The sequence below is a fragment of the Lepidothrix coronata genome, unplaced genomic scaffold (genome assembly GCF_001604755.1).
Source record: "Lepidothrix coronata isolate B3197 unplaced genomic scaffold, Lepidothrix_coronata-1.0 Scaffold79, whole genome shotgun sequence".
NCBI lineage: Eukaryota > Metazoa > Chordata > Aves > Passeriformes > Pipridae > Lepidothrix > Lepidothrix coronata.
The window spans coordinates 3735578-3754997 of NW_016690259.1; the positions used below are offsets into that span (position 1 = coordinate 3735578).

At 39.3% G+C, this 19420-nt stretch overlaps 1 protein-coding gene across 3 annotated transcripts in view; it reads right to left on the reverse strand.

Moving 5' to 3' along the window:
• Positions 1-14780, reverse strand: part of PTPN13 (protein tyrosine phosphatase, non-receptor type 13) — a 117905-nt gene extending 103125 nt beyond the window's left edge. For all 3 annotated transcript variants that reach the window (XM_017820178.1, XM_017820177.1, XM_017820176.1), the window contains exon 1: positions 14668-14780. The gene's annotated coding sequence lies outside the window, so the exon portion shown is untranslated. The remainder of the gene's footprint in view (positions 1-14667) is intronic.
• Between the last annotated feature and the right edge of the window lie 4640 nt (positions 14781-19420).

The window sequence follows — 19420 nt, forward strand, 5'->3', positions numbered from 1 at the left end:
TTGTCCCAAGCACAGAAACTGTGACAACTAAGGTGATCATTCATCCTCTCAGATTTCAGATCCCTTCTTTCTGCACTTCCCTCCACACTCATGCATACAGATATTAATTTAAGACTAAAGCTGTGCATGTTCTCTGCTTACACACTCCCAACCAGTAATCAATTTGCAGGACACACAAAAATCTGAGAGAGCGCAGAAAACATGCCATGTACACTTCCATGCTGTGAAACACACCCATGGCCCAGAAAATGGAAGACAAGGTTTATAGGAAGGATATTATTCCCTACTGGTTCATTATAGGATTTCCCAAATTCTCAGTCATCTGCTGCTGGTATTTTCATACTGCAGTATTTCTCAAGTTCTTTAGCTTCTCTGTTAAATCTATCATTATCAAGGACTCTAAGCACATTACTTGCCACCATCTTGCAGCTATTGAAAAAATACTGCCTTTTTTTTTTAAAAGCAGATTTTCTTTATCCAACTATCCATAGCTGATCCTTTTCCTTCAACTGATAACACACATCAAAATCTACCTATTGTTTGCCCACTAAACTCTTTAGATGTGGTGTAGACCCAGTACTGAGAACAGTACAGCCTGTGTGACAACTATCACCAACTAATTTAGCAGCATGTATAGAGATAGCTATCAGTTCAAAGATTTCACACAAGACATGAAGATTTTTGGTCCTGGATGCTTGTTTTTTTAAATGAGCTCTTTATGGAGGCCAAAACCTTCCCAAGCAGCTTATACCATCTTGTTTAAATCCTGCAATTAGGAGGGTTTAACTCCAGATTAATTAGTAGACAAAGCCACTTGAAGACTTGGAATGCCTATGGTTAGGAAATCACGATCTTGCTCCAAAACATGAGTTGACACAGCACATATGGCTTTGTAGCAAAATCATACAAGTTAATCAGAACCTGACCAGTTAACCTGAGTCCCTCAGCCTGTCACTCTGCTCACCACACTTCAGAAAAATACATAATTATATACTGCATGATTCAGTACATGTTTACAACTGAACAATTGTTAAATTGACTACACTGCCCCTTGAACAAATTTCTAACACACACCCAATTTATGATTCATCTTAAATTCAGTGGTTACACATAATTTATTCAGTCCTACAGCCATGATATTTTCCATGTCTTAGCTGCCCTCAAAGGTGATGTGATTATTAGTCCTTTTCCTGTTAGATGGGAAAACATCCCATTTCTCTTCCACAAAAGACTAATCTACCTGTTACTGCTGCTCAGCCTTGAATGCTTACCAAACTTATGGTTTCTGAGCCAAGGATGGGATTTGGAGTGTAAGAAAGACCCTCATCACAACAAACATAAGCTTCAGTATCAACTGATAGCAACATGAAAAATCAGCAAGAGTGATTTATACAACTCCTCAGTAGACCTTCCACACAAAACAGACTTCCTGATCTATAGTAAAGACAGACAGATAGCCATGATATAACAGACTTGATTTAACTTCACACACCAGAATGGAGAAAGAACTCCATCTGATCATTATCACTATTATAGCACACCATAATATTTTGGTACTTGGAGAGATTACAGGACAGAACAAGCTAAGGAAGATGGCATTGCCAACAAAACAGGAAAAACAAGCTAGCAGCACCTCCTCCCATGACATAACACCAAGCCTGCTATCACCAAAAAAATAAGAGTTCAGGGAAGTTTTGCTTTGTCTGGATGATAAACACTCATATTAGTAGACGACAGGACAAAGAGCCATATTACACCCTTGGGCTGCACAACAAAGGCAAACTAGCAGAAACTTTTCCTCTACAGGCCTAGAAACTATGAAAGAAAAGCGAGTCACAGCATCATCCCTCTTAAAAACATTCCTATGAATAGTAATGGAAAGCTAGACAGACTGAGGACATACACAGATAATGCCTATGTACAAATTATACTTGCTGTACTGCAACAGAACCAATCTCTGAACCCACTGCCCTAGTGAGGGATTAAGTGAAAGAAAAATAGAAGGACAATATAACAGCACTTGAATCTTTTATTGATGCAGGTGGACCACAGAGAGTTAGACCAGTTAAGGAATGTATCATATTTTGCTGCCTTCTTAATCACTTTGATAATTTCATGTACAGCAGCTTGACTTTGCAACAGTTATTACATGGAGACCCAAGAAAACACTAACTACAACCACCTAAAACAAACTGAAACAACAAACAAACACCTCAAAAAAAAAAATTTCCTCCCTTCAAAACCTGAGAGCTCATCCTATACTATACAGTCTGCAAACAATACACCAACTTCCATCCTTTCCATGCCTGTCTAGAACTTTTACAACAATCCAAATTTTCTTCTGGTCCTGAATATCGTACTTCAATTTTAGTCCTGAAAACTTAAAAAAAAAGGCTATGGTTTAAAAAAAAATATTTTCATTTTCAGTATATAAATGACAAACTTCTAAGAGACAGTTCTGCTTTTATGAAAAAAATTTCACAAATCTGTGTCAGAAAAGAGATGGGATGAACCTCTTCAACTCTTATTCCGATCTTCCATTCCTAAATAAATTCTTTGGAAAAGATGTGAAAGAGATTACTCATTGACACAGCACATGGAAAATTCATAAATGTAATGCTTCAAACAACACTTGGGCAGTAGTCTGAAACAGATTTCAAAACTTTCTAATGTTCTATCAAGTGTAAAAACATTTTCAGATTTGATACGTGTTGTTTCACTACCATGCACTCCCTGTAAACTTTGCTTACAAAATACTGAATTTGAATGATAGTTTATCAAACTGGACCAGTTGTACTGGTTTATCTCATCCTGCATACACATTTACCTGAGAAAAAACAGCACTAACAATCAGTGAGAAGTATCAAGTGTTCACCACTTACAGAAATACCCAGTCTGGTATTAAAGAAAGGAGGCAAGGAGAAACAAAAAGAAAAGGAGGGAAGGAACAAAATTCTGCAATCTTGAGATTTAAATCTCAGAGACAGGAGAATGTAATGTATTTTTAGTCCACAGTGGGAAGAGCTATCCAGATTCCTCACTGTGCAGAAGCACAGAAGCTAGAACCAGGACCTCATCAGACAGTTGAGAAAAAAGAAAGTGTGCTTGAAATAAAGCATATATATATACTGTTTCAGCCAAGGAAGAAATACCCAACTGAGAGACAAAGTAGCAGTTAGGACCATTAGTAACTTTCACACAATAGTAATAAATTAAAGAATCATTATGGAGGCTAAGATGGCAAAACTTAGGCATCCTGTGGATCATTACTAATCAATTACAGAATAAAAGCACCTTTTCCTCAAATAATTGTTTTGAGTGCTTTGATAATTTGGTTTTACACTACTGACTCTTTTTCATCCTCATATCTAGAGGCTGAATATTGTATCAGTCATTTAGGGGGAAATAAATGCATAGGACCACGGGCTGCATTTTAAAAGGTATAGATTAAAATTCTGAGCTTTAGTAAAAAAATTAACTGAAGGCTAAGTTAGCTGGCAGGTTTTTTTTTTAGTGATCATCTACAATAATATAATAATAATAATGGTCAGTCTTCACGAGCGAAGATTTGGGAAAGGTCATTAACCCTTCGAGCCTGCGCAGTGGATTTTTTAGGTGAGACACAGCGTGCGCTGAACTGAGCCCACCCTTTAATCCTGAGGTTCATCTGCCGGGGCCGAGCAAGCTTGGACAGTGGCAGTGAGGGTCTCAGGACGTAGGTTTGTTTAGAGTGACCTTCTCTTAGATGGATTGCCTCACAGGGCTAACGAGCTCCATCTGCCCAGGGGGCTGGGAATCGAACCCGGGTCGCAGCCTCTGGTGGTCTAGCGGTTAGGGTGCAGGACTCTCTACAATAATTACTTCTGTAAAAGCAGGTGTAAGACTTCGCCCTTATTTTACACCATCAGTCTACAAACAGGCAATAAAAAAACCCAGTTTCTCCAATTGATAGAGGCAGGGGTGGGAAAAAGGAAGGAAAAGGAAACCCAAACTTTCCCCACCCAGAAGTCATACACAATTTACAGTTGATCTATATATCCAAGAGCCTCTTGGCCACTAATTAGAGCTTTTGTCACAGAGAAAAATCTGAGTTCCATAAATTCTTTGAAAACAGTTTAAAGACATTATACCTTGGGGATACAAAATTATTATAAAAAGCAATTCCTCTTATTAGATGTGTATTCCTTCCTAGCACAACCACTGTGTTGTGTTGTTTGTCAGTAGGGTTTTTTAACTGGCATTTATAGCCTGTCATTGAAAATACATCATAAGCCTTGAAATGAATGTTGTGTACATAAAAAGTAAATATATATATATATTTATATATATATATAAATTATTAAAGTCTAGACAGGCAGTAGTTTCTCTTCCATTTTTCTAAAACCACTGAAGAGGGAAGCAGAACAAACAGATTTTCCAGCAGCAGCAGACTTCCCAACCAGCAGTTCATATTACAGTGAAAAGTTAAATTCTGTGGTCTTCAGTTCTTTAATATTCTCAAAGCAAAGGCAACGGGTGGGACAGACTCAGTGACAATTAATGTGTATATCAAAGAGTTCAGTTTATGTCAAGCATGAAAATATTTTCTATAACGTTGCAAACTCTATTCTGCACTGTGCAAGCACCAGGGAAATTTCACATATCACGTTAAATTCAATTTGTTGATTCTATTCTGCTCTCTAATACTGTGTAGTTAAAGACAAAAATTATGCCAGTATCTGACAATACCACAAAACTAATGGCTTGGCATTGAAAAAGGCCTATTTTAGTATGCAAGGCCAAAAAGCACACACATCACACCAGCACACATGCTGGTATCAACAGAGTACAATCTGATGTTGAGGCAAGCAAGAACAAAAAGAATGCCTCTTGTCATTGCAGAATGTCTTCCATTTCTTAAGCAACATGTTTCTCATCTGCAGAAGTAATCCAACTACTTATGTCTCCACAAGTTGATTTTTGTTGTGCTCTTTCATGTGATAGCATTTAGAATGACAATTACTCATATAATCTATTTTACTATTTTATCAAGTAGTATATTTTCACTTTCCTCCTCAACAACAACTAATACTACAACTGAAACTTTGCGATATCACCAAGATGTTCCTGTCTTTTTCTCCCCTCTCCCTGAGCAACCATTTTTGCTCTAGAGTTGTATGTATAAAAATTAATTCCCTTCATTACTTGACCATCCACCATTTAATCCCTCCATAAGCAGCCTGAAGAGAGGGGAATAAAGATTCCATGACAGAAGGATGAAAAAACAAGCAAGGCACTTCAGCTTGAACCAGATAGCTAAACATTTACATTTCTTCAGCTAGGTAGAAACTTCTCCCTTCTTTTAGGTACAGCCATGACCACTGCAGATGCCTCTAATCCAGAGCACTGACCAAAGTGCAACCAACACACTGCTGTAATACAGACTTTCATGGACAGTACAGTAGTTCCCAGAGCTTGGATTCCTTAGACTCTTAAGGTTTTTCTCTGAACAGCAAGTCAGCCCACATGGACACACACAAGCTTCAAATGTAGAACACAAAAGATTTCTTATTAGGCTTCTTCTTTTTTTTTTTTTTGGTTAAAAAAAGGGTTAAAGAAGTTCTCAATTTGGAAGAGCTTCTCATTTCTTTTGGTATTTAGAAACCTAAGCAATGTTCAATACAAGAAGTACTGTACTGTATCAGGCTTCCTCTCCAATCCCCTTTCCTGGCAATCAGCAGTTTACTGAGTTCCTGAGCTGAAGGGTAGAGCTGCACAGTCAAATCTAATAGTCACTAATGATCTCTGTTCACTTGTCTAATCCCTTTCTGAACACATTTTCACTTTCACTCCACATGACATTTTGCTCCAGTAACGTAGATGCAATTAAGCAGTTCACTTTTGTTTGCTGTGAAAACAGTAACTTATTTCTCAAATTTCACTAGAGAAGAACATGCTGAAGGTCTTGAAGGATGCAGTCATGCCTCAAAGTCACCTGACTATTATCAACCACCAGCAAATGTCTGCAGCTACCAAAAATAACAGAAAATGTTTTCTTCCAACAAATCCAAACAATCTTCCAGCATACTAAATATTTTCTCCGCTGAAGACACTCCATGCAAATAAAATACTATTAAAACATTGTTAGGATTTTCCTTAGTATTTTGTGACAAAACAACAAAAAGTAGGCTTAAGGTTTTCTTTCTTTACATAGCGTATTCTCAAACACACAGAAGACAGAATTCTGGGAAAAACTGTTCTTACTGAAACTGTTTGACAATAGATTAAAACAAACACTAGTGCTAATGTGATACAATGGTATCAAAAATCCTCTGAAAACAAACAAGAATAATAAAAAAACCAAAACACTAATTTATAGAATGCATCACACTTCTCAAACACCCAAGTCTTGTGCCCATCATGGTGAGCACACACATTTTAATTTGACATAGAGGAGCTCTACACAGCTATTTCAGTAATTCAGTTTTACGTGTTAGCCCACGTGCTTAAAGCTCCAGGCTGATTTGGCTGTTCCATACATGTGATAACCTCACTGCAAAGCCACTCAATAAATGAGTCTATATAGCTGATGAAACAAATTTTCAGCACTGCCAGCTAGCAAATCTTTATAATCAGATAATCTTCAAATTCTTTATTAAGGTCATTCAAGGGATTCAATGACAGGGCACAATGAAAAATTAAGCTGTACAAAATTTAAGGTTCTTGAATATTAGCTTGTTTTACTAAGCATGTATATTTGTCAGATAAATAGTATCAGAAGAAACTTCTTTCAGGAAATCTAAGCCTAAAGTTTTGGCATTTCCTCAAAAATTTATTGTGTATATTTCTTGCAGTTCTTATTAAATGGATCATTATAGCAGAATTCCCAGGCAAATTTCTGATTTTCAGAGTTGAACCTTATACATAAAAAGGGGTAAGAAGGCAAACAGTTCTAAAAACCCTACAAAACCCCAAGAAAACAAACAAATAAAATACCACAATACACATCAGATAATTATTAACCCTCCAAGGCCTTAAACATGACCACTAAGCTGGGAACACCAAAAGTACCTGCAGCTTTGAAGGTCTGAAAATTCATCCCTACCTTTATGAGGAAGAAACCTCTGCTCACAGAAGCCTCCACCACCAGTTCATAAGATAAGGACATTCTGGTAAAGCCCATAAACCTGAACTAGAGGGAACTGAAAGTGTCCCAGCACACCTTGAATAAGCCCAACCTTTTTCTTCTCCCTCCCTTCCCTTCTCCACCTCCCTTTTTGCCCAAACTGTTCGCTCTGCCAAAAAATATTGATTTTCTAACACCATTTTCACAAGCTAGACCTTATAGGTCCAAGTTTTCCAGGTGCTGTGTAGGTATTCTAGCTACCTTGTAAAATAATTTCTTTCTTTTTTCAGATACAAGCCATTTCACAGCTCACAACTGCTATTCCTCTACAGAACAGTTTTTTCATTTACAGACATATGCTGCATTGTCTATTTTAATGTTACATATCAATAAGGATGGCAATAGCATTTGTATTCTACTTGCATCCCACTCAGATTTCCAGTGAAGTTAGCAGGGAGATCCTCATCGTTCTTCAGGGTGTATCAACTCAGATGCCAAACACCAGCATGCAAAAACATCAAAGTTATTTTTATGGAAAAATATCATCAAAATCTTCATTTTCCCTAGACTGCAACTTTTTTTTTTTTAATATTTCAGTGGATTCATTAGATATGCTGGGGTTTTTTTGCTGCCACTTTTTGTACCATTTTCTAGCACTGATTAATAAGCTGAATTTTTCTTCAAGTGTTTCTGAAGCTCTCTCTCTCAAATGGTTAAGAGGAAATTCCTTCAAAGTCAAGGCCACTGGTCTAAGAACAGAGAAAAGATGACTGAAGATACACAAAAGCTCTAAAAGACAGAGTCTATGAAGGTTGGACAGAATCTCTATCCTCCTAGAAACCTATCCAAGACAAATCCTTTACCGAAAAGTGTAGAAGGAGCATATGGACAAAAGAATTTCTGATTAATGCATGCATATAGGCAGTACTCTCTTATTTCCTAAATATCAAAGTAATGTGAAAAAGTCCAATTTTGAGACTTACAGAAGATGAAAGCAAGCCAGCTTCAGAAGAACAAACAAAAAAATGCACCTCAATCATTGAAAAATAGTTAAAACACACTAAGGCACTTGAAAGAAATACCATAAGAGAAACCTCTGAAGGAGAAAGCAGTATTTATCACCTGTTGAAACACCCCATTTAAGGAAGTTACACCTAGTCTTTAATTAGGCTGCTGGAGGGATAACTCCCCATAAACCTAACCACACAATTGTCCAGTCAGCGACGTATACTGCAGAGATGTCTCTCAAAGTAACACGTGTGCTGTTACTCACTGACATTAAAAAGCAAAGAATTAAAGTGGCACTTGTACAGCCATATCAACCATTTGCTTGCCTGGGATTCAAACTCCCACATTAATTCACTGAAGGCAAATACAGCTTTGCCTTGACTTGGGAAAAGAGAGCTATTATTTCACTGACCATAATCCTAAGCACTAGGAGGGGATTTTCCACTTACTGATTTTACAGTAAGGATACTAAAAGGCAAAACTACCACTCCATTTCCCTTCTCTAAGTTTTCTTTTTGTTGAAACACTAAATTATGTGAAGAGAGAAGTGGCCAAAATATATTGTTGCACTCAATGAATTATGTTGAGAGAAGAAAAATGAGCAAGATGCTTTACAGTATCGATGCTCTAACGAGCAAACTAGGTAAAAAAGTTATATAAAGTTTGACTATTTATGTATCGTTAAAAATCAAAATGCTCCACTTTTTTGCCCCTCTGTTGCTCAAGGCAATATGCAAGTCCAAATCTTTCATCATTTAAACCAGGCATGACTTTGCTAGGAAGCACAACTGTTTCTGACAATTGAAGTTTCAAACTCCAATTTAGCTCTCTTTTTAGTCCATGTAATCTTTTAAAATTACAATATATAGAAGAGGTTAGCAGAAAAAGTCAACAGTCCCATCAAGGAAGATGGAACACATTTAACACCAAATAAGGTTGCTTGCAAGTTTGAGTTTTGTAGTTAATATTTATTTCAACAGAAATGTTCTACGGGGTCTCTGAAAAACTGCTTTGCAACAGACATAGTTTTATGAGTCAAGTCCCATTACTTTTCTCTGGTGACCTTAAGAAATCCCTGGAAGCACCTGCGTCACAGGTTTAGTGGGGTGGTTTTTTATGATCCCTGCGTAGCCATTCACATCTAGAATGTGAAAACACAGTACAATATATGCACACTGTTGAGATGCTAAAGAAATTAATACTAAAGAGGAAAAAATCCTCATCTGAAACATAAAGTTAATCACTGGGAACCAATTCCCCTGCTCAAACAGGGAGCTGCAAATGAGAGTGTCTACAAGCCCTGAGATGATGAGATAAGCCATGTTCTGTCCATACTCAGTAATAACTTAGAAAACCTTTGCACTCAGTTCCTCGGGTTTTTTCTCTGACAGGTTTTGAGGGCCTGCCCACTGCACAAGCACAACACTGGCTATTACATGAATAAAAATAAAGATAGACTATAGAATAGACACCAGACTCAGAGAAGCTTACATCTCCAAGCACGTAACTTTACTATAAAAATTATTTCCACTAACAAACTTTTATGACTTTCAACATCTATTCTAAAATAGCATTTTAAGTTGACAAAAAATGCAACAATTTCCAAGACACTGCCATAACTACGCTATTACAATGAACTAGTACAGTCAGTTTTATACAGCACACACCATGGTGCTAAGATTCCAATACACAAGGACATCCTGGAATGTGCAAGGAAGACTACTGTCATCTGGCTGCTGGAGAACATCAGCTGCACCTACATACATATACAGATATAGCCAAAACAGCTTTTATTGCTGTTGTGAAACTGGATATGAAACACAGGAGAACCTGGTATTTCCACTGCTTTATCCAGTTAGAGTTTAGCATTCATTATGATGAAAAGCACATTCTACCTTAAAAAAATGAGGTATTTATATGATCTAACAGCATTCTACCCTCGACAAATTATGTAGCAAGGAACTAAAGCAGATTTCCAGGAGAGAGACTCTGCTTAAGTTCTTTTACTTGAGAAACAGAGTTAAATAGGAGTGTTTCCTAATAAATTTAGCATCAATTTTAAGCTTACAGCACAAATACAAGTTGCAACAGTGTTGTTTAAGAGAAGTCACCCAAGTAGCCTTTCAGCCCAAGATTTTTTTTTTCTAAATAAAACAGACTTCATTTACACCACTTCTGAGGTATCTCTCCACATGTGCCTGAAACCAAGTACCTACACAACATACAAACAGTCAGAGAAGATGCCAATACCACATGGAAACCATTTTCGGATTCACTTTCAAAAATTTCAGCAAGCTCTACGGGATGTTCTCTCCCATATTTCTCCCACAGATACAAGTACTCTTCAGTAAGACAATTTTCAAGAAAAAAAACAAAAAATCTTTATCCAGAGAAGGATAAAGAAACTATGAATCTCCAGCAAACCATATCCTACCTCTGACAAAGTTGAAGCACAGACAAAAGTCTCAAAGTCTACTAAAAAAAGTGGGGGTTTTAGACAGTGTCAGATTAATTCATGAAGAAGTTTGTGTTCAGTTCCAAATTTGTGCACTTAAATTTTCATCATTCTCAGGTCAGTCAATTCTTCCCCCCCTGCTTAACTTTTAGCTACAAAACAGGAGATAAACCTTCCCTTTCTTTTCCAAGGACCCCATATTGCCTAATTTAATGTCTGACTAAAGCAGGAACCATGAGCTGACACAACACCTAGTCCTAAATCTGACATTACCCTACCATCTACAAATCCTTAATAACACTCAATGTCCTGCAAAACTACATTATTCCCAATAAATACCAGCAATCAAAAATCAGTTTTAATACTGGGTCTCCTTTAATTCTTGACATATTACATGCAGACATTTCTGTGGCTCATTAAATTTACACATAAAAGATAAAGAACAACAGATGAAACCCTGAGAACAAAGCCTTCTCACCTCTGTTGCTCTTCCTACACAGAGTCATAACTGGAGTAGATCTCTATCCTGGCAATTGGATTTCAAATTCACAAGGCATATCATTGTCCCAAGGCGGCCTACTCAATTAATTGCCTTTTATGAAAGCATTTTAATAGATAATGATGCACAAAGAATAGGCCTAGTTCCTCAACAGGTATTTAACTGGCCCAGGAGAAAGAGAAGCCAGGACAAAATGAAAACGGCACCAAAGAGTCGCCTTCTGCCCTTCCCATCTGTAAATGCCAGCTTCATTCTCTGTACTTCAGGAGGAGGTGGGGCTGGGAAACACTTCTTTCTGAAGTTCCACCCTTCTTTACAGATGCACAGATTTCATTAATAGTTAACTGGCGACATACAACATTAACTTCCTCTGGTATTCATAGCCTTCCATCCACGCTTGTCCCATGGTAAGCAACAGCCCAGGGCAACTGCTTACAAATATTTTCTGCACCATGACACAGTACCCCAAGACTTGCTTTTCAATCTCTTCGTCCCACTAACTAGCTCATTTTAAAACAGCAAAACTCCAGTCAATTTTTCTGTAAGCAGAGACAAAAAAAGGGTGATTGACAGACTGTTGGGCTGATAACCAACACTCCCTCTCAAGGGTCCAAAATGCAGCAGCCAGATCAATACCTACATGTTCTTAGGTTTAACAGACTCCTGGTGAACTCACTTTGAGTTTTACCATCAGTAGACTACAGGTTCTAGGTTCGTCACACAAGTAAGCTGGAAAGCTCTTCAAAAGAAAATCACCCCCCTTAAAGAGTTGACCTTACTCTTGTTCAAGTTAATAAGTCTTGGAACAACCACTAGAGAGACTCTTGAGTGTAAGGTCTCCTTAACTGTGAAGAACTTTGAACAAGAGAATGCCTATATTAACAAGGCCTTCTGGGCCATACTGTCATGTATTTTAACATATAAATATTTGAAGCCATTTAACATACAGCAGTATTCAGAGACTTCAGTGATAAAGAAGAGCTTTGTCAAACTGACTGGCACTTCAACAATAAACGCCATTTAAGAGTCTGCCCAGTCTCATTTTATCTGTCTAATTACTTACCTCTCTTGCAGGAATAGCATGCCATTAAGGTTTGCTGATTAAGATTTGAAGGCACTTTGAAGATTTATTGTACTATACAACCACTAATTATTATTGTTCATACCTCCATTTGGTTGGGAGAAAAATAGCTTTGTGCCAAATAATTTCTGCTCCACATGTAAAAATAAAAATATTTGCTCTGCTGTGCTCTTTAAAAAGTAAACAGATAAAAGACAGCATTTTAGAAAAATGCAGCCCTTCTCTGTGATACTCACTCTATAAGACCCATACAGCTGAAAAAGATCCCACCATAAAGGAAAGAAAAAAACCCGAAGGAACACAACAACTTTCTTCCCACTGGAACAAGCAAATGCAACATTTGTGCCTTGGTAACTTCCCACTCGCAGGAATGCAATCTCCTCCCTTTCCTAGGCTTCTTCACTACTTCCCTTCAAGGCATCGAAAATGACAATGCTATGCACAAGTTACAATGTTACACACAAGTTATCACAGGCTCGTGATGACCAGTTGCAGGGGTTATTTACCACTTATCCACACAGCCTGTTTTTACTTTCAAGGGCCTGTGAAGCCATGAATAGACTACTGGATTGCATCCTCTCCAGAGGCTCTCTTATCCTGGTGAAAATACATGCTGAGCACTCACTTATCCCTTAACATTCAGCTCATCCTTCTCACAGATACTTCCTTGTTCCATACCTGCTCTTCCATCCACTCAGGTGTCCCTGAGCCTGTGGTTCCCACAGCCTTCAATTCCACTCGACAACAGTCTCAGAATGGAGATTTTTTTTTTTAATTAAGCTGTTATAACAACACCCTGTGATACAGCCTGTCTCCTTTTACATCTGGTATGTTCAGGAGTAGTTAGTTTTATCGCACCTTTAGCTTGAAAAACCAACAACCAACCACACTCTGAAGAGAAACAAATCACTACAAAAACCCTCATGTAAAGAAGGTTCAATTTTTTTATCATGCACAGGCAAAAGAAAAGTCCCAGTATGAAAGAAATATAAGTCATGTGTTTTTCCAGTCACCAGACAGGACTGTTAGGTTAAAAAGGAGTAATAAAATATCTTTAAAAGTTAGAGTGCATATTTTTCTCTCTCTTGCTGTCATTCACTTCTTTCCTTAAATTGTTGCTTACATTTTAAAACTCATGGAAAGACATGTTTGTTGGCAAAAAGACACTCCAAGTGAAACACATATGCTCAATGTGAAAGCTGAATAGATAGGTACGTTTGATAGCACTAGGAGTGGTAGCAAATTCTGTTGTAACTGCACCACCAAAAGATCCTATAACTAGATTTACTCTTTCCTCATCAGGATTTCTTGCACAAGAACCAAATTATTTAAGTTGTTTTCCTATTTGTTTCTCTATCCTGGTTGATTTTAACTCTTGAAGAAATATCTTTAGAACAGATTTCTGGTCTTCCAAACACAGACTTGCACAGGCAGAGTTCAGTCAGAGGCCTGATGCTTAATTTGAACACAGGAAGCAGTCCTGCTCTGGAAACATTACTTTGGGTATTAAAGGTCATCATTTCACTAACCTGAGCCCAAACAAATGACCCGAGAGTCATGACACCTCGGAACATACATATACGATGATTGCCTTCTCACATGAGGTTAAGCCCCCAGGAAAATGTCTGTGTATTCTGACCCAATTTCACTGTACAGTTTCATAAAAAACATTCTCTTCCCTGAAAAGGCTTCATGAACTGATCTCGGTTACTGCCCCGGCTAGTTCCACATGCAAAGGCTTTCATATTCCCTTCTCCAAAACTCACACCTTAATAAGATGGCTAGACACAGATTACCAGAACCAACCTTACAGTTTCCATGTCCTACATTTACTTCTGATCCTACCTACAAAACCAAACCGGTTCCCAAATGTTTCCCCAGTAAACAGGAGGGGTACAGAACAGCTCCTGGCGGTTCCCTATGAAGTCACTGCCTTTGTTGTTTTAAACATGCAATTTAAAGAGAATGACACAATCTAGAATATGAGAGAGATTATCCTGCGGTCTGCGGAGGTGTCGATTGCTGGGAGATAAAAAGCCAATGAAACCTACGCTATTTCTCATCACCGGCCAACAGATTTATACTTCGTTTCTGCTCCTCCAAAAACGTTAATAAGGAAAAAAGTTTTTCCCTCTGTTAAGATGTCCGAGGGGTGGGGGGGCTGCTTTGTTTGGCTGGTGCAAGCAAAGCCGAGCCCTTCTCCGCCGGCAGAAATGTGTCCCGCTGCTGCCGAGAGCCCAGGCGGACCCTCGGGGACCCGGGCGGGCGATCCAGCGGGAGCACCAACACCACCCGCCGCCCCTGCGGCCTTTCTCTCTCTCTCTCCCGCACCTCTCCGCCGGCACCCGCGCCGTCCTGCGAGAAGCGGGGCCAGGCGGTCACACACCCACCAGCGGCCATCCATCCATCCATCCATCCATCCTGCCCTCCGGGACAGACCTCCTCGCTGGAGGCCGCCGCCAGGCTCCCCCCCGACCTCAGGGCGGCCGCGCCGGGCTCTGCGGGAGCCGCGGACCTACCGCCACTCTAGAGCCGCCGATCGCGCACGGAGGGCGGCGGTGGGGAGCCCAGGAGCCCGAGAGAGCCCGAAGCTTCGCCCTCCCCCGTAGCAAGGCTGTGCTCGGCGCCTGCCAGGGAGCGCGGGCAGGCAGGGAGGCAGCGCGGAGCAGCATCTCCTGCCCCGCCGGCCGCCAGCCCCGTCGCGGAGGGGGCGGGAGCGGCGGCGCTCCCCTCCCCGCGGCCCGGGCGCTCCCTCCCTCCCCGCTTCCATCCCTCCTTCCCGCTGTGCACGGCCGGCCCGCCGCCAGCAGCCGCCCCTCCGAGCGCCCCGGTACCCACCGCGGCCGCCCGGCCCCGCCGGCCCGGCCCTCCCGCTGCCCGCTCCGCTCCACGTCGCCCCGCCGGTCGCTGCCCCTCGGGGCCGCCAGCAGCGAGGGGAGGCGGGCACGCACCGCCCACCGCCCCCGACCGCCGCGCCCTCCTTCTTTCCCACTCTCCCTCCCTCCCGCCCCCGAGGCGGCGGGGCAGATGCTGACACACGCCCGGCCCCGCCCGCTCCCGCAGCGCCCGGACCGGCCCCGGCCCCTTCCCGCCCTCGCTCGAAAGTCACTTGCGAATTGATTCTCTCCGGGGTGAACTTCAGCCCTGGTGACGGCAGTCTATTCTTGGCCCCAAAGGCGTTTGGTTTGGTTTGGTTTGGTTTGGTTTTCTCGGGGATGATCTTACTTCTGGCTGCTCCCCATCCTTGGCAGTCTTGGTCCTCAAACTTAAACAAAAGCCGTAATGGCAAAGCTTTCAAATACGGCCCATTGTTTGGAGCCTGTGAGACAAACCATGGTGAGGAAAAGTTCCACCTGATGATATGAAAAGTTGATTTTTATTTTTTTTTTAAATAAGGCTTCTTTTTCCCTCATGGATGTGAAATCCACTGTGGGAACCCCACTGTCCACTTGTGCATTGGGGCTGGAGCCTCTCGAGGTTCCTCTGGGGTTTCTGCAGTAGCTCCCTGCTGTGTGGAGACAAGACGATAGGAAAAGTACTTTTAGTTGCAAAGAATACTGCCCCCACATGTGTGTCCCTGAATTCAGGCTATGTGAAAATGAACTTTTTCAGAATGATATTCTGAAAGACTAATTTCTATTTTAAATAAATAAATAAATAAATTCTTGAAACAGTTGCTTTAGAAAAAATAAGAAATGTTTGGCATAACTGTTTCATAACTAAATACCTAACTAAAGTATTAAGGACTCAGCATGAAAGTGAGTCTACCATAACTTAATAGTGTCAGTGACTTTGTGTAAGTCATAACAAAAATAAAGATGATGAGTAGAACTAATTTACATTGTAAGAGGCTACAGTAACCTGAGATGTTGTTAGTTATGTAATTTAAATATAATTTTCTTGTAATACAAGTTCCTTAAGTTGATAACTATCTACTTTTATTTTATGGTGAACTGGGTATCTTGGTATCTGTGTTTCCAACAAGAGCTCATTTTAGGCTCTGTACATTTATACATTCCATGGCAAGGGCCCACCTCCTCTTTCTACAGCTTAGTGTCTTAATGAAATAAGAGGAGTTTTTATAGATGTTAATGATCTGTAATAGATTTTGTCCTAAAACTCTGCTTCCATGCTTCAGTTCAATTTATAGTGGCTATAACCTGTGTTACTATATGTTCTGTCTTCTTTACTTTATGTGAAGATGGGGCACAGAAGAAACTCTTTGTAGGAATGCGATTTTTTTTCAAAGATACCTTATTAATTCAAGTAAACAGAATGAATGGGATTTACAGATGTGTTAAAACTCAATACACATAACAAGGAAATAATGTATACTTGTACTAGAATATGTCTCTGAATACAAAAGTCTTCTCTTCAGAGAGTCACCTCTCTTAAAAGACTGTAAATTTGATGGTAATTTAGTTTCCTCTAAAGAAAATTTAGTTCCTCATTCTTCATTCTACTAATGAGCATCTGTTTGGGATAGAATTTTCCTTGGCCTTGTAAATGTATGTGAATGCCTTAACAATTATCTTATTAGACTATTTGATTATTTTTTTTTAATTAAACATCTTCAACAAGGAAACTTGGAGCTTAGGATCAATGAAAAATATAATTTCCATCTCCACCCACTGTGCATTTTACAGGGATGCAAATATATGGAAAATATTGTCGTAACTTTAGAAACTTCTTACATCACTGACTAAAAGAAAGACATAGCACATTGTGCACAAAGAGTGAGCTGCTCAGAAAGAAACAGCAAAGAGAAACAGCTACCACAAAGATTAAATCTCTGAGAAAGATCAAGACAGTACAGTGACTATCTGGGGTTTTCAAAAGTGACAATTAATTTTGGGCATTTTCCAGTTTTGGTGCACAGACAGGGACTTCATTTTCAAAAAGTACAGAACAAGTGATATCTGAAGTTTGGCAGCTTGATCCACAGAACTATTTTTACACAATACTTTAGAACTATTGGCCATTTTATGTCATTTGGCTGAAGGACAATCAAGGATAGGGAGAACACTGCCTACAAACATTTGATGAGGCTCAATGCCAGTGGGAGGAAGTTCTTTTGGCCCCCCAGTGAAATCCATCTGTAGGCTAATGCCAGTGAAGTTTGAAGTGAGCTTGTTGGCCCTATACTGGTACAGGTGCAGAAAGAGGCCTGAAATATATTTAGGAGGATAGTTACATAAGTACCAGGTAAAAAAAGAAAAAAAAATAGGGACTTTACTAGGAAAGTATTTCTTACATCAAGTCCTACAGGTCTTGAGGACAATCTTCAAGAAAATCTAATTTACCAAAGCTAATTAGCTTTAGATACTTAAAACCAGACTGGTTGAAATAGTAGTAAATATACAGTAGAGAACAATCTTGCCCAGACAGAAACTACTTGTTCGAACTGGTTCTTTCTACATTTAACTTTGGAGTCTATCTTAATGAAGGATTTGTTTGGGAATATTACAGTCAAGAGTTAAATCAGAGCAGCGGAAGAGAGACATTAAAATGTATAGGGAGAGTAGGAGAAAAGGACTTGTTTTTATTTGAGATTTGAAATGAGATGAAGGGTCACCGAGGCTGAGAAATACACAAAGGCTGTCCCAGACTGCAGCCTGTTTTGAAGAAAAGGCTCTCACATCAACAGAAGCTAGACTGTGTGGAGGGACAGACCAAAGTCTAGACAAGTTGCCAGGGGGCCAGAGGGGCACAGAGAAGAGAGATTTTTTCTTTTCCAAAATTGTAGTGTTTCTATAATTCTGTAATTTCTATACTTCTATAATTGATGACTCTCGGTTGACCAAATTTTAAATGCCAGGCAGAGAGGCTTTTGAATATTCCTTTGTTTTAGCTCTCCAACATGTCAAAGCATTGTGGTTATCTTCAATGAATTCATTCCTTTTGCTGCAACACAACTTAGCATCATTCTGTGCTCGTACAACTTTTGCTGAACACAGGAAGAGCTTCTTAAACAGAGCACTTTAAACAGAGAAGGTGCTGATTGTACAAATGACAGTTCACATATTTTGCCATGATCATCAGTACTCACATGTCAACAAGAAATTCTGTTTATCTATTGGTAAATTCTATAATTTGAGGCTCATCCTTTATTTTTGTTTTTAATGTCATGCAATGAAAGTTGCACAATTACAGTTTCAGTAGGTGGATGTCTACAGGCAACAATCTAATGTGTTGTTCCAGCGTTTACAGCTTGTGCACTATTATATTACACTTCCTGAGCTGTTGAAATTACTAAGGCTACACACGTAAATTTTCCTGCTTAATCAAATCTCACTTTGTTAAGGTTATAGAAATGACTGGAAACTAAGTTTTTCATATTAATCTTTAAGGATTGCATAGGTTTGCTATTTTTGACTAGCAAATACATGTGTATTCAGATGCATGATCTTAAACCTAACTGGAGGGGATGGGAACTGAATGTGTTAATTGCAGATTTTTCATTAAAAGGTAGCAAAACCAGTAAAAGTTAGCATACCAAGTTAACATAACCCAACTTTTTTTTCAGAACTTTTTTGCATCTGTAAAATCTGTTGGCATCTGTAAAACTTTTTTGCAGTTTCTGTCACGATAGCATTCACTCACATTGACAGCATGTCATTGATAGCATTCACACTGGTTGTAGCAACAGTTTAACAAACTCTGGTCCTGAAAATTGTGCTCAGTACTTTTTTTATGCCTTTTGTGTTTCCAGTGCCATCATTCCACAGGCAATAGCTGGGTTGTTGCATTTCCTAGTAGTAGCAAAGCATATGTAAACAAATGGCTGACATTACAGATTATGAATTATGTCAGTAAAGATTAAAATATCTATAGATGAAGCAATAATAATAAGAGATGCTGATGCAAACATGTCTGTTGAATCATTAAAAGTTTTGGAAAACCAGGAAAAAAAAATTTGAAGATAGGGTCCAGGGTAATAGAGTGAGAGAGCCACAGAATTAAAGTAGAATCCCTGTATAAACTACTAAATGAACTAAGGGTCAGAAGAAAACATATTAAATGCTTTAAAAATATTGTACCCCCTTTAATAGTGCTTGAATTTATTTCCATACTCATAAGAAATCTCTTCTATCTGTCTGTAAATCTCTTAAGGGCATCATTTTCTACAAGAGTTCCACCAGAGTTGATCCAGCGTAATTACATTGAAATCTGCAGAATTACTCCAGTGTTACAGTGACCATAATCTGGCTTCAGAGGTGACAATTATTGTGACTCCTGCTTACTCTATAAACCATTGTAATTTACATTTCT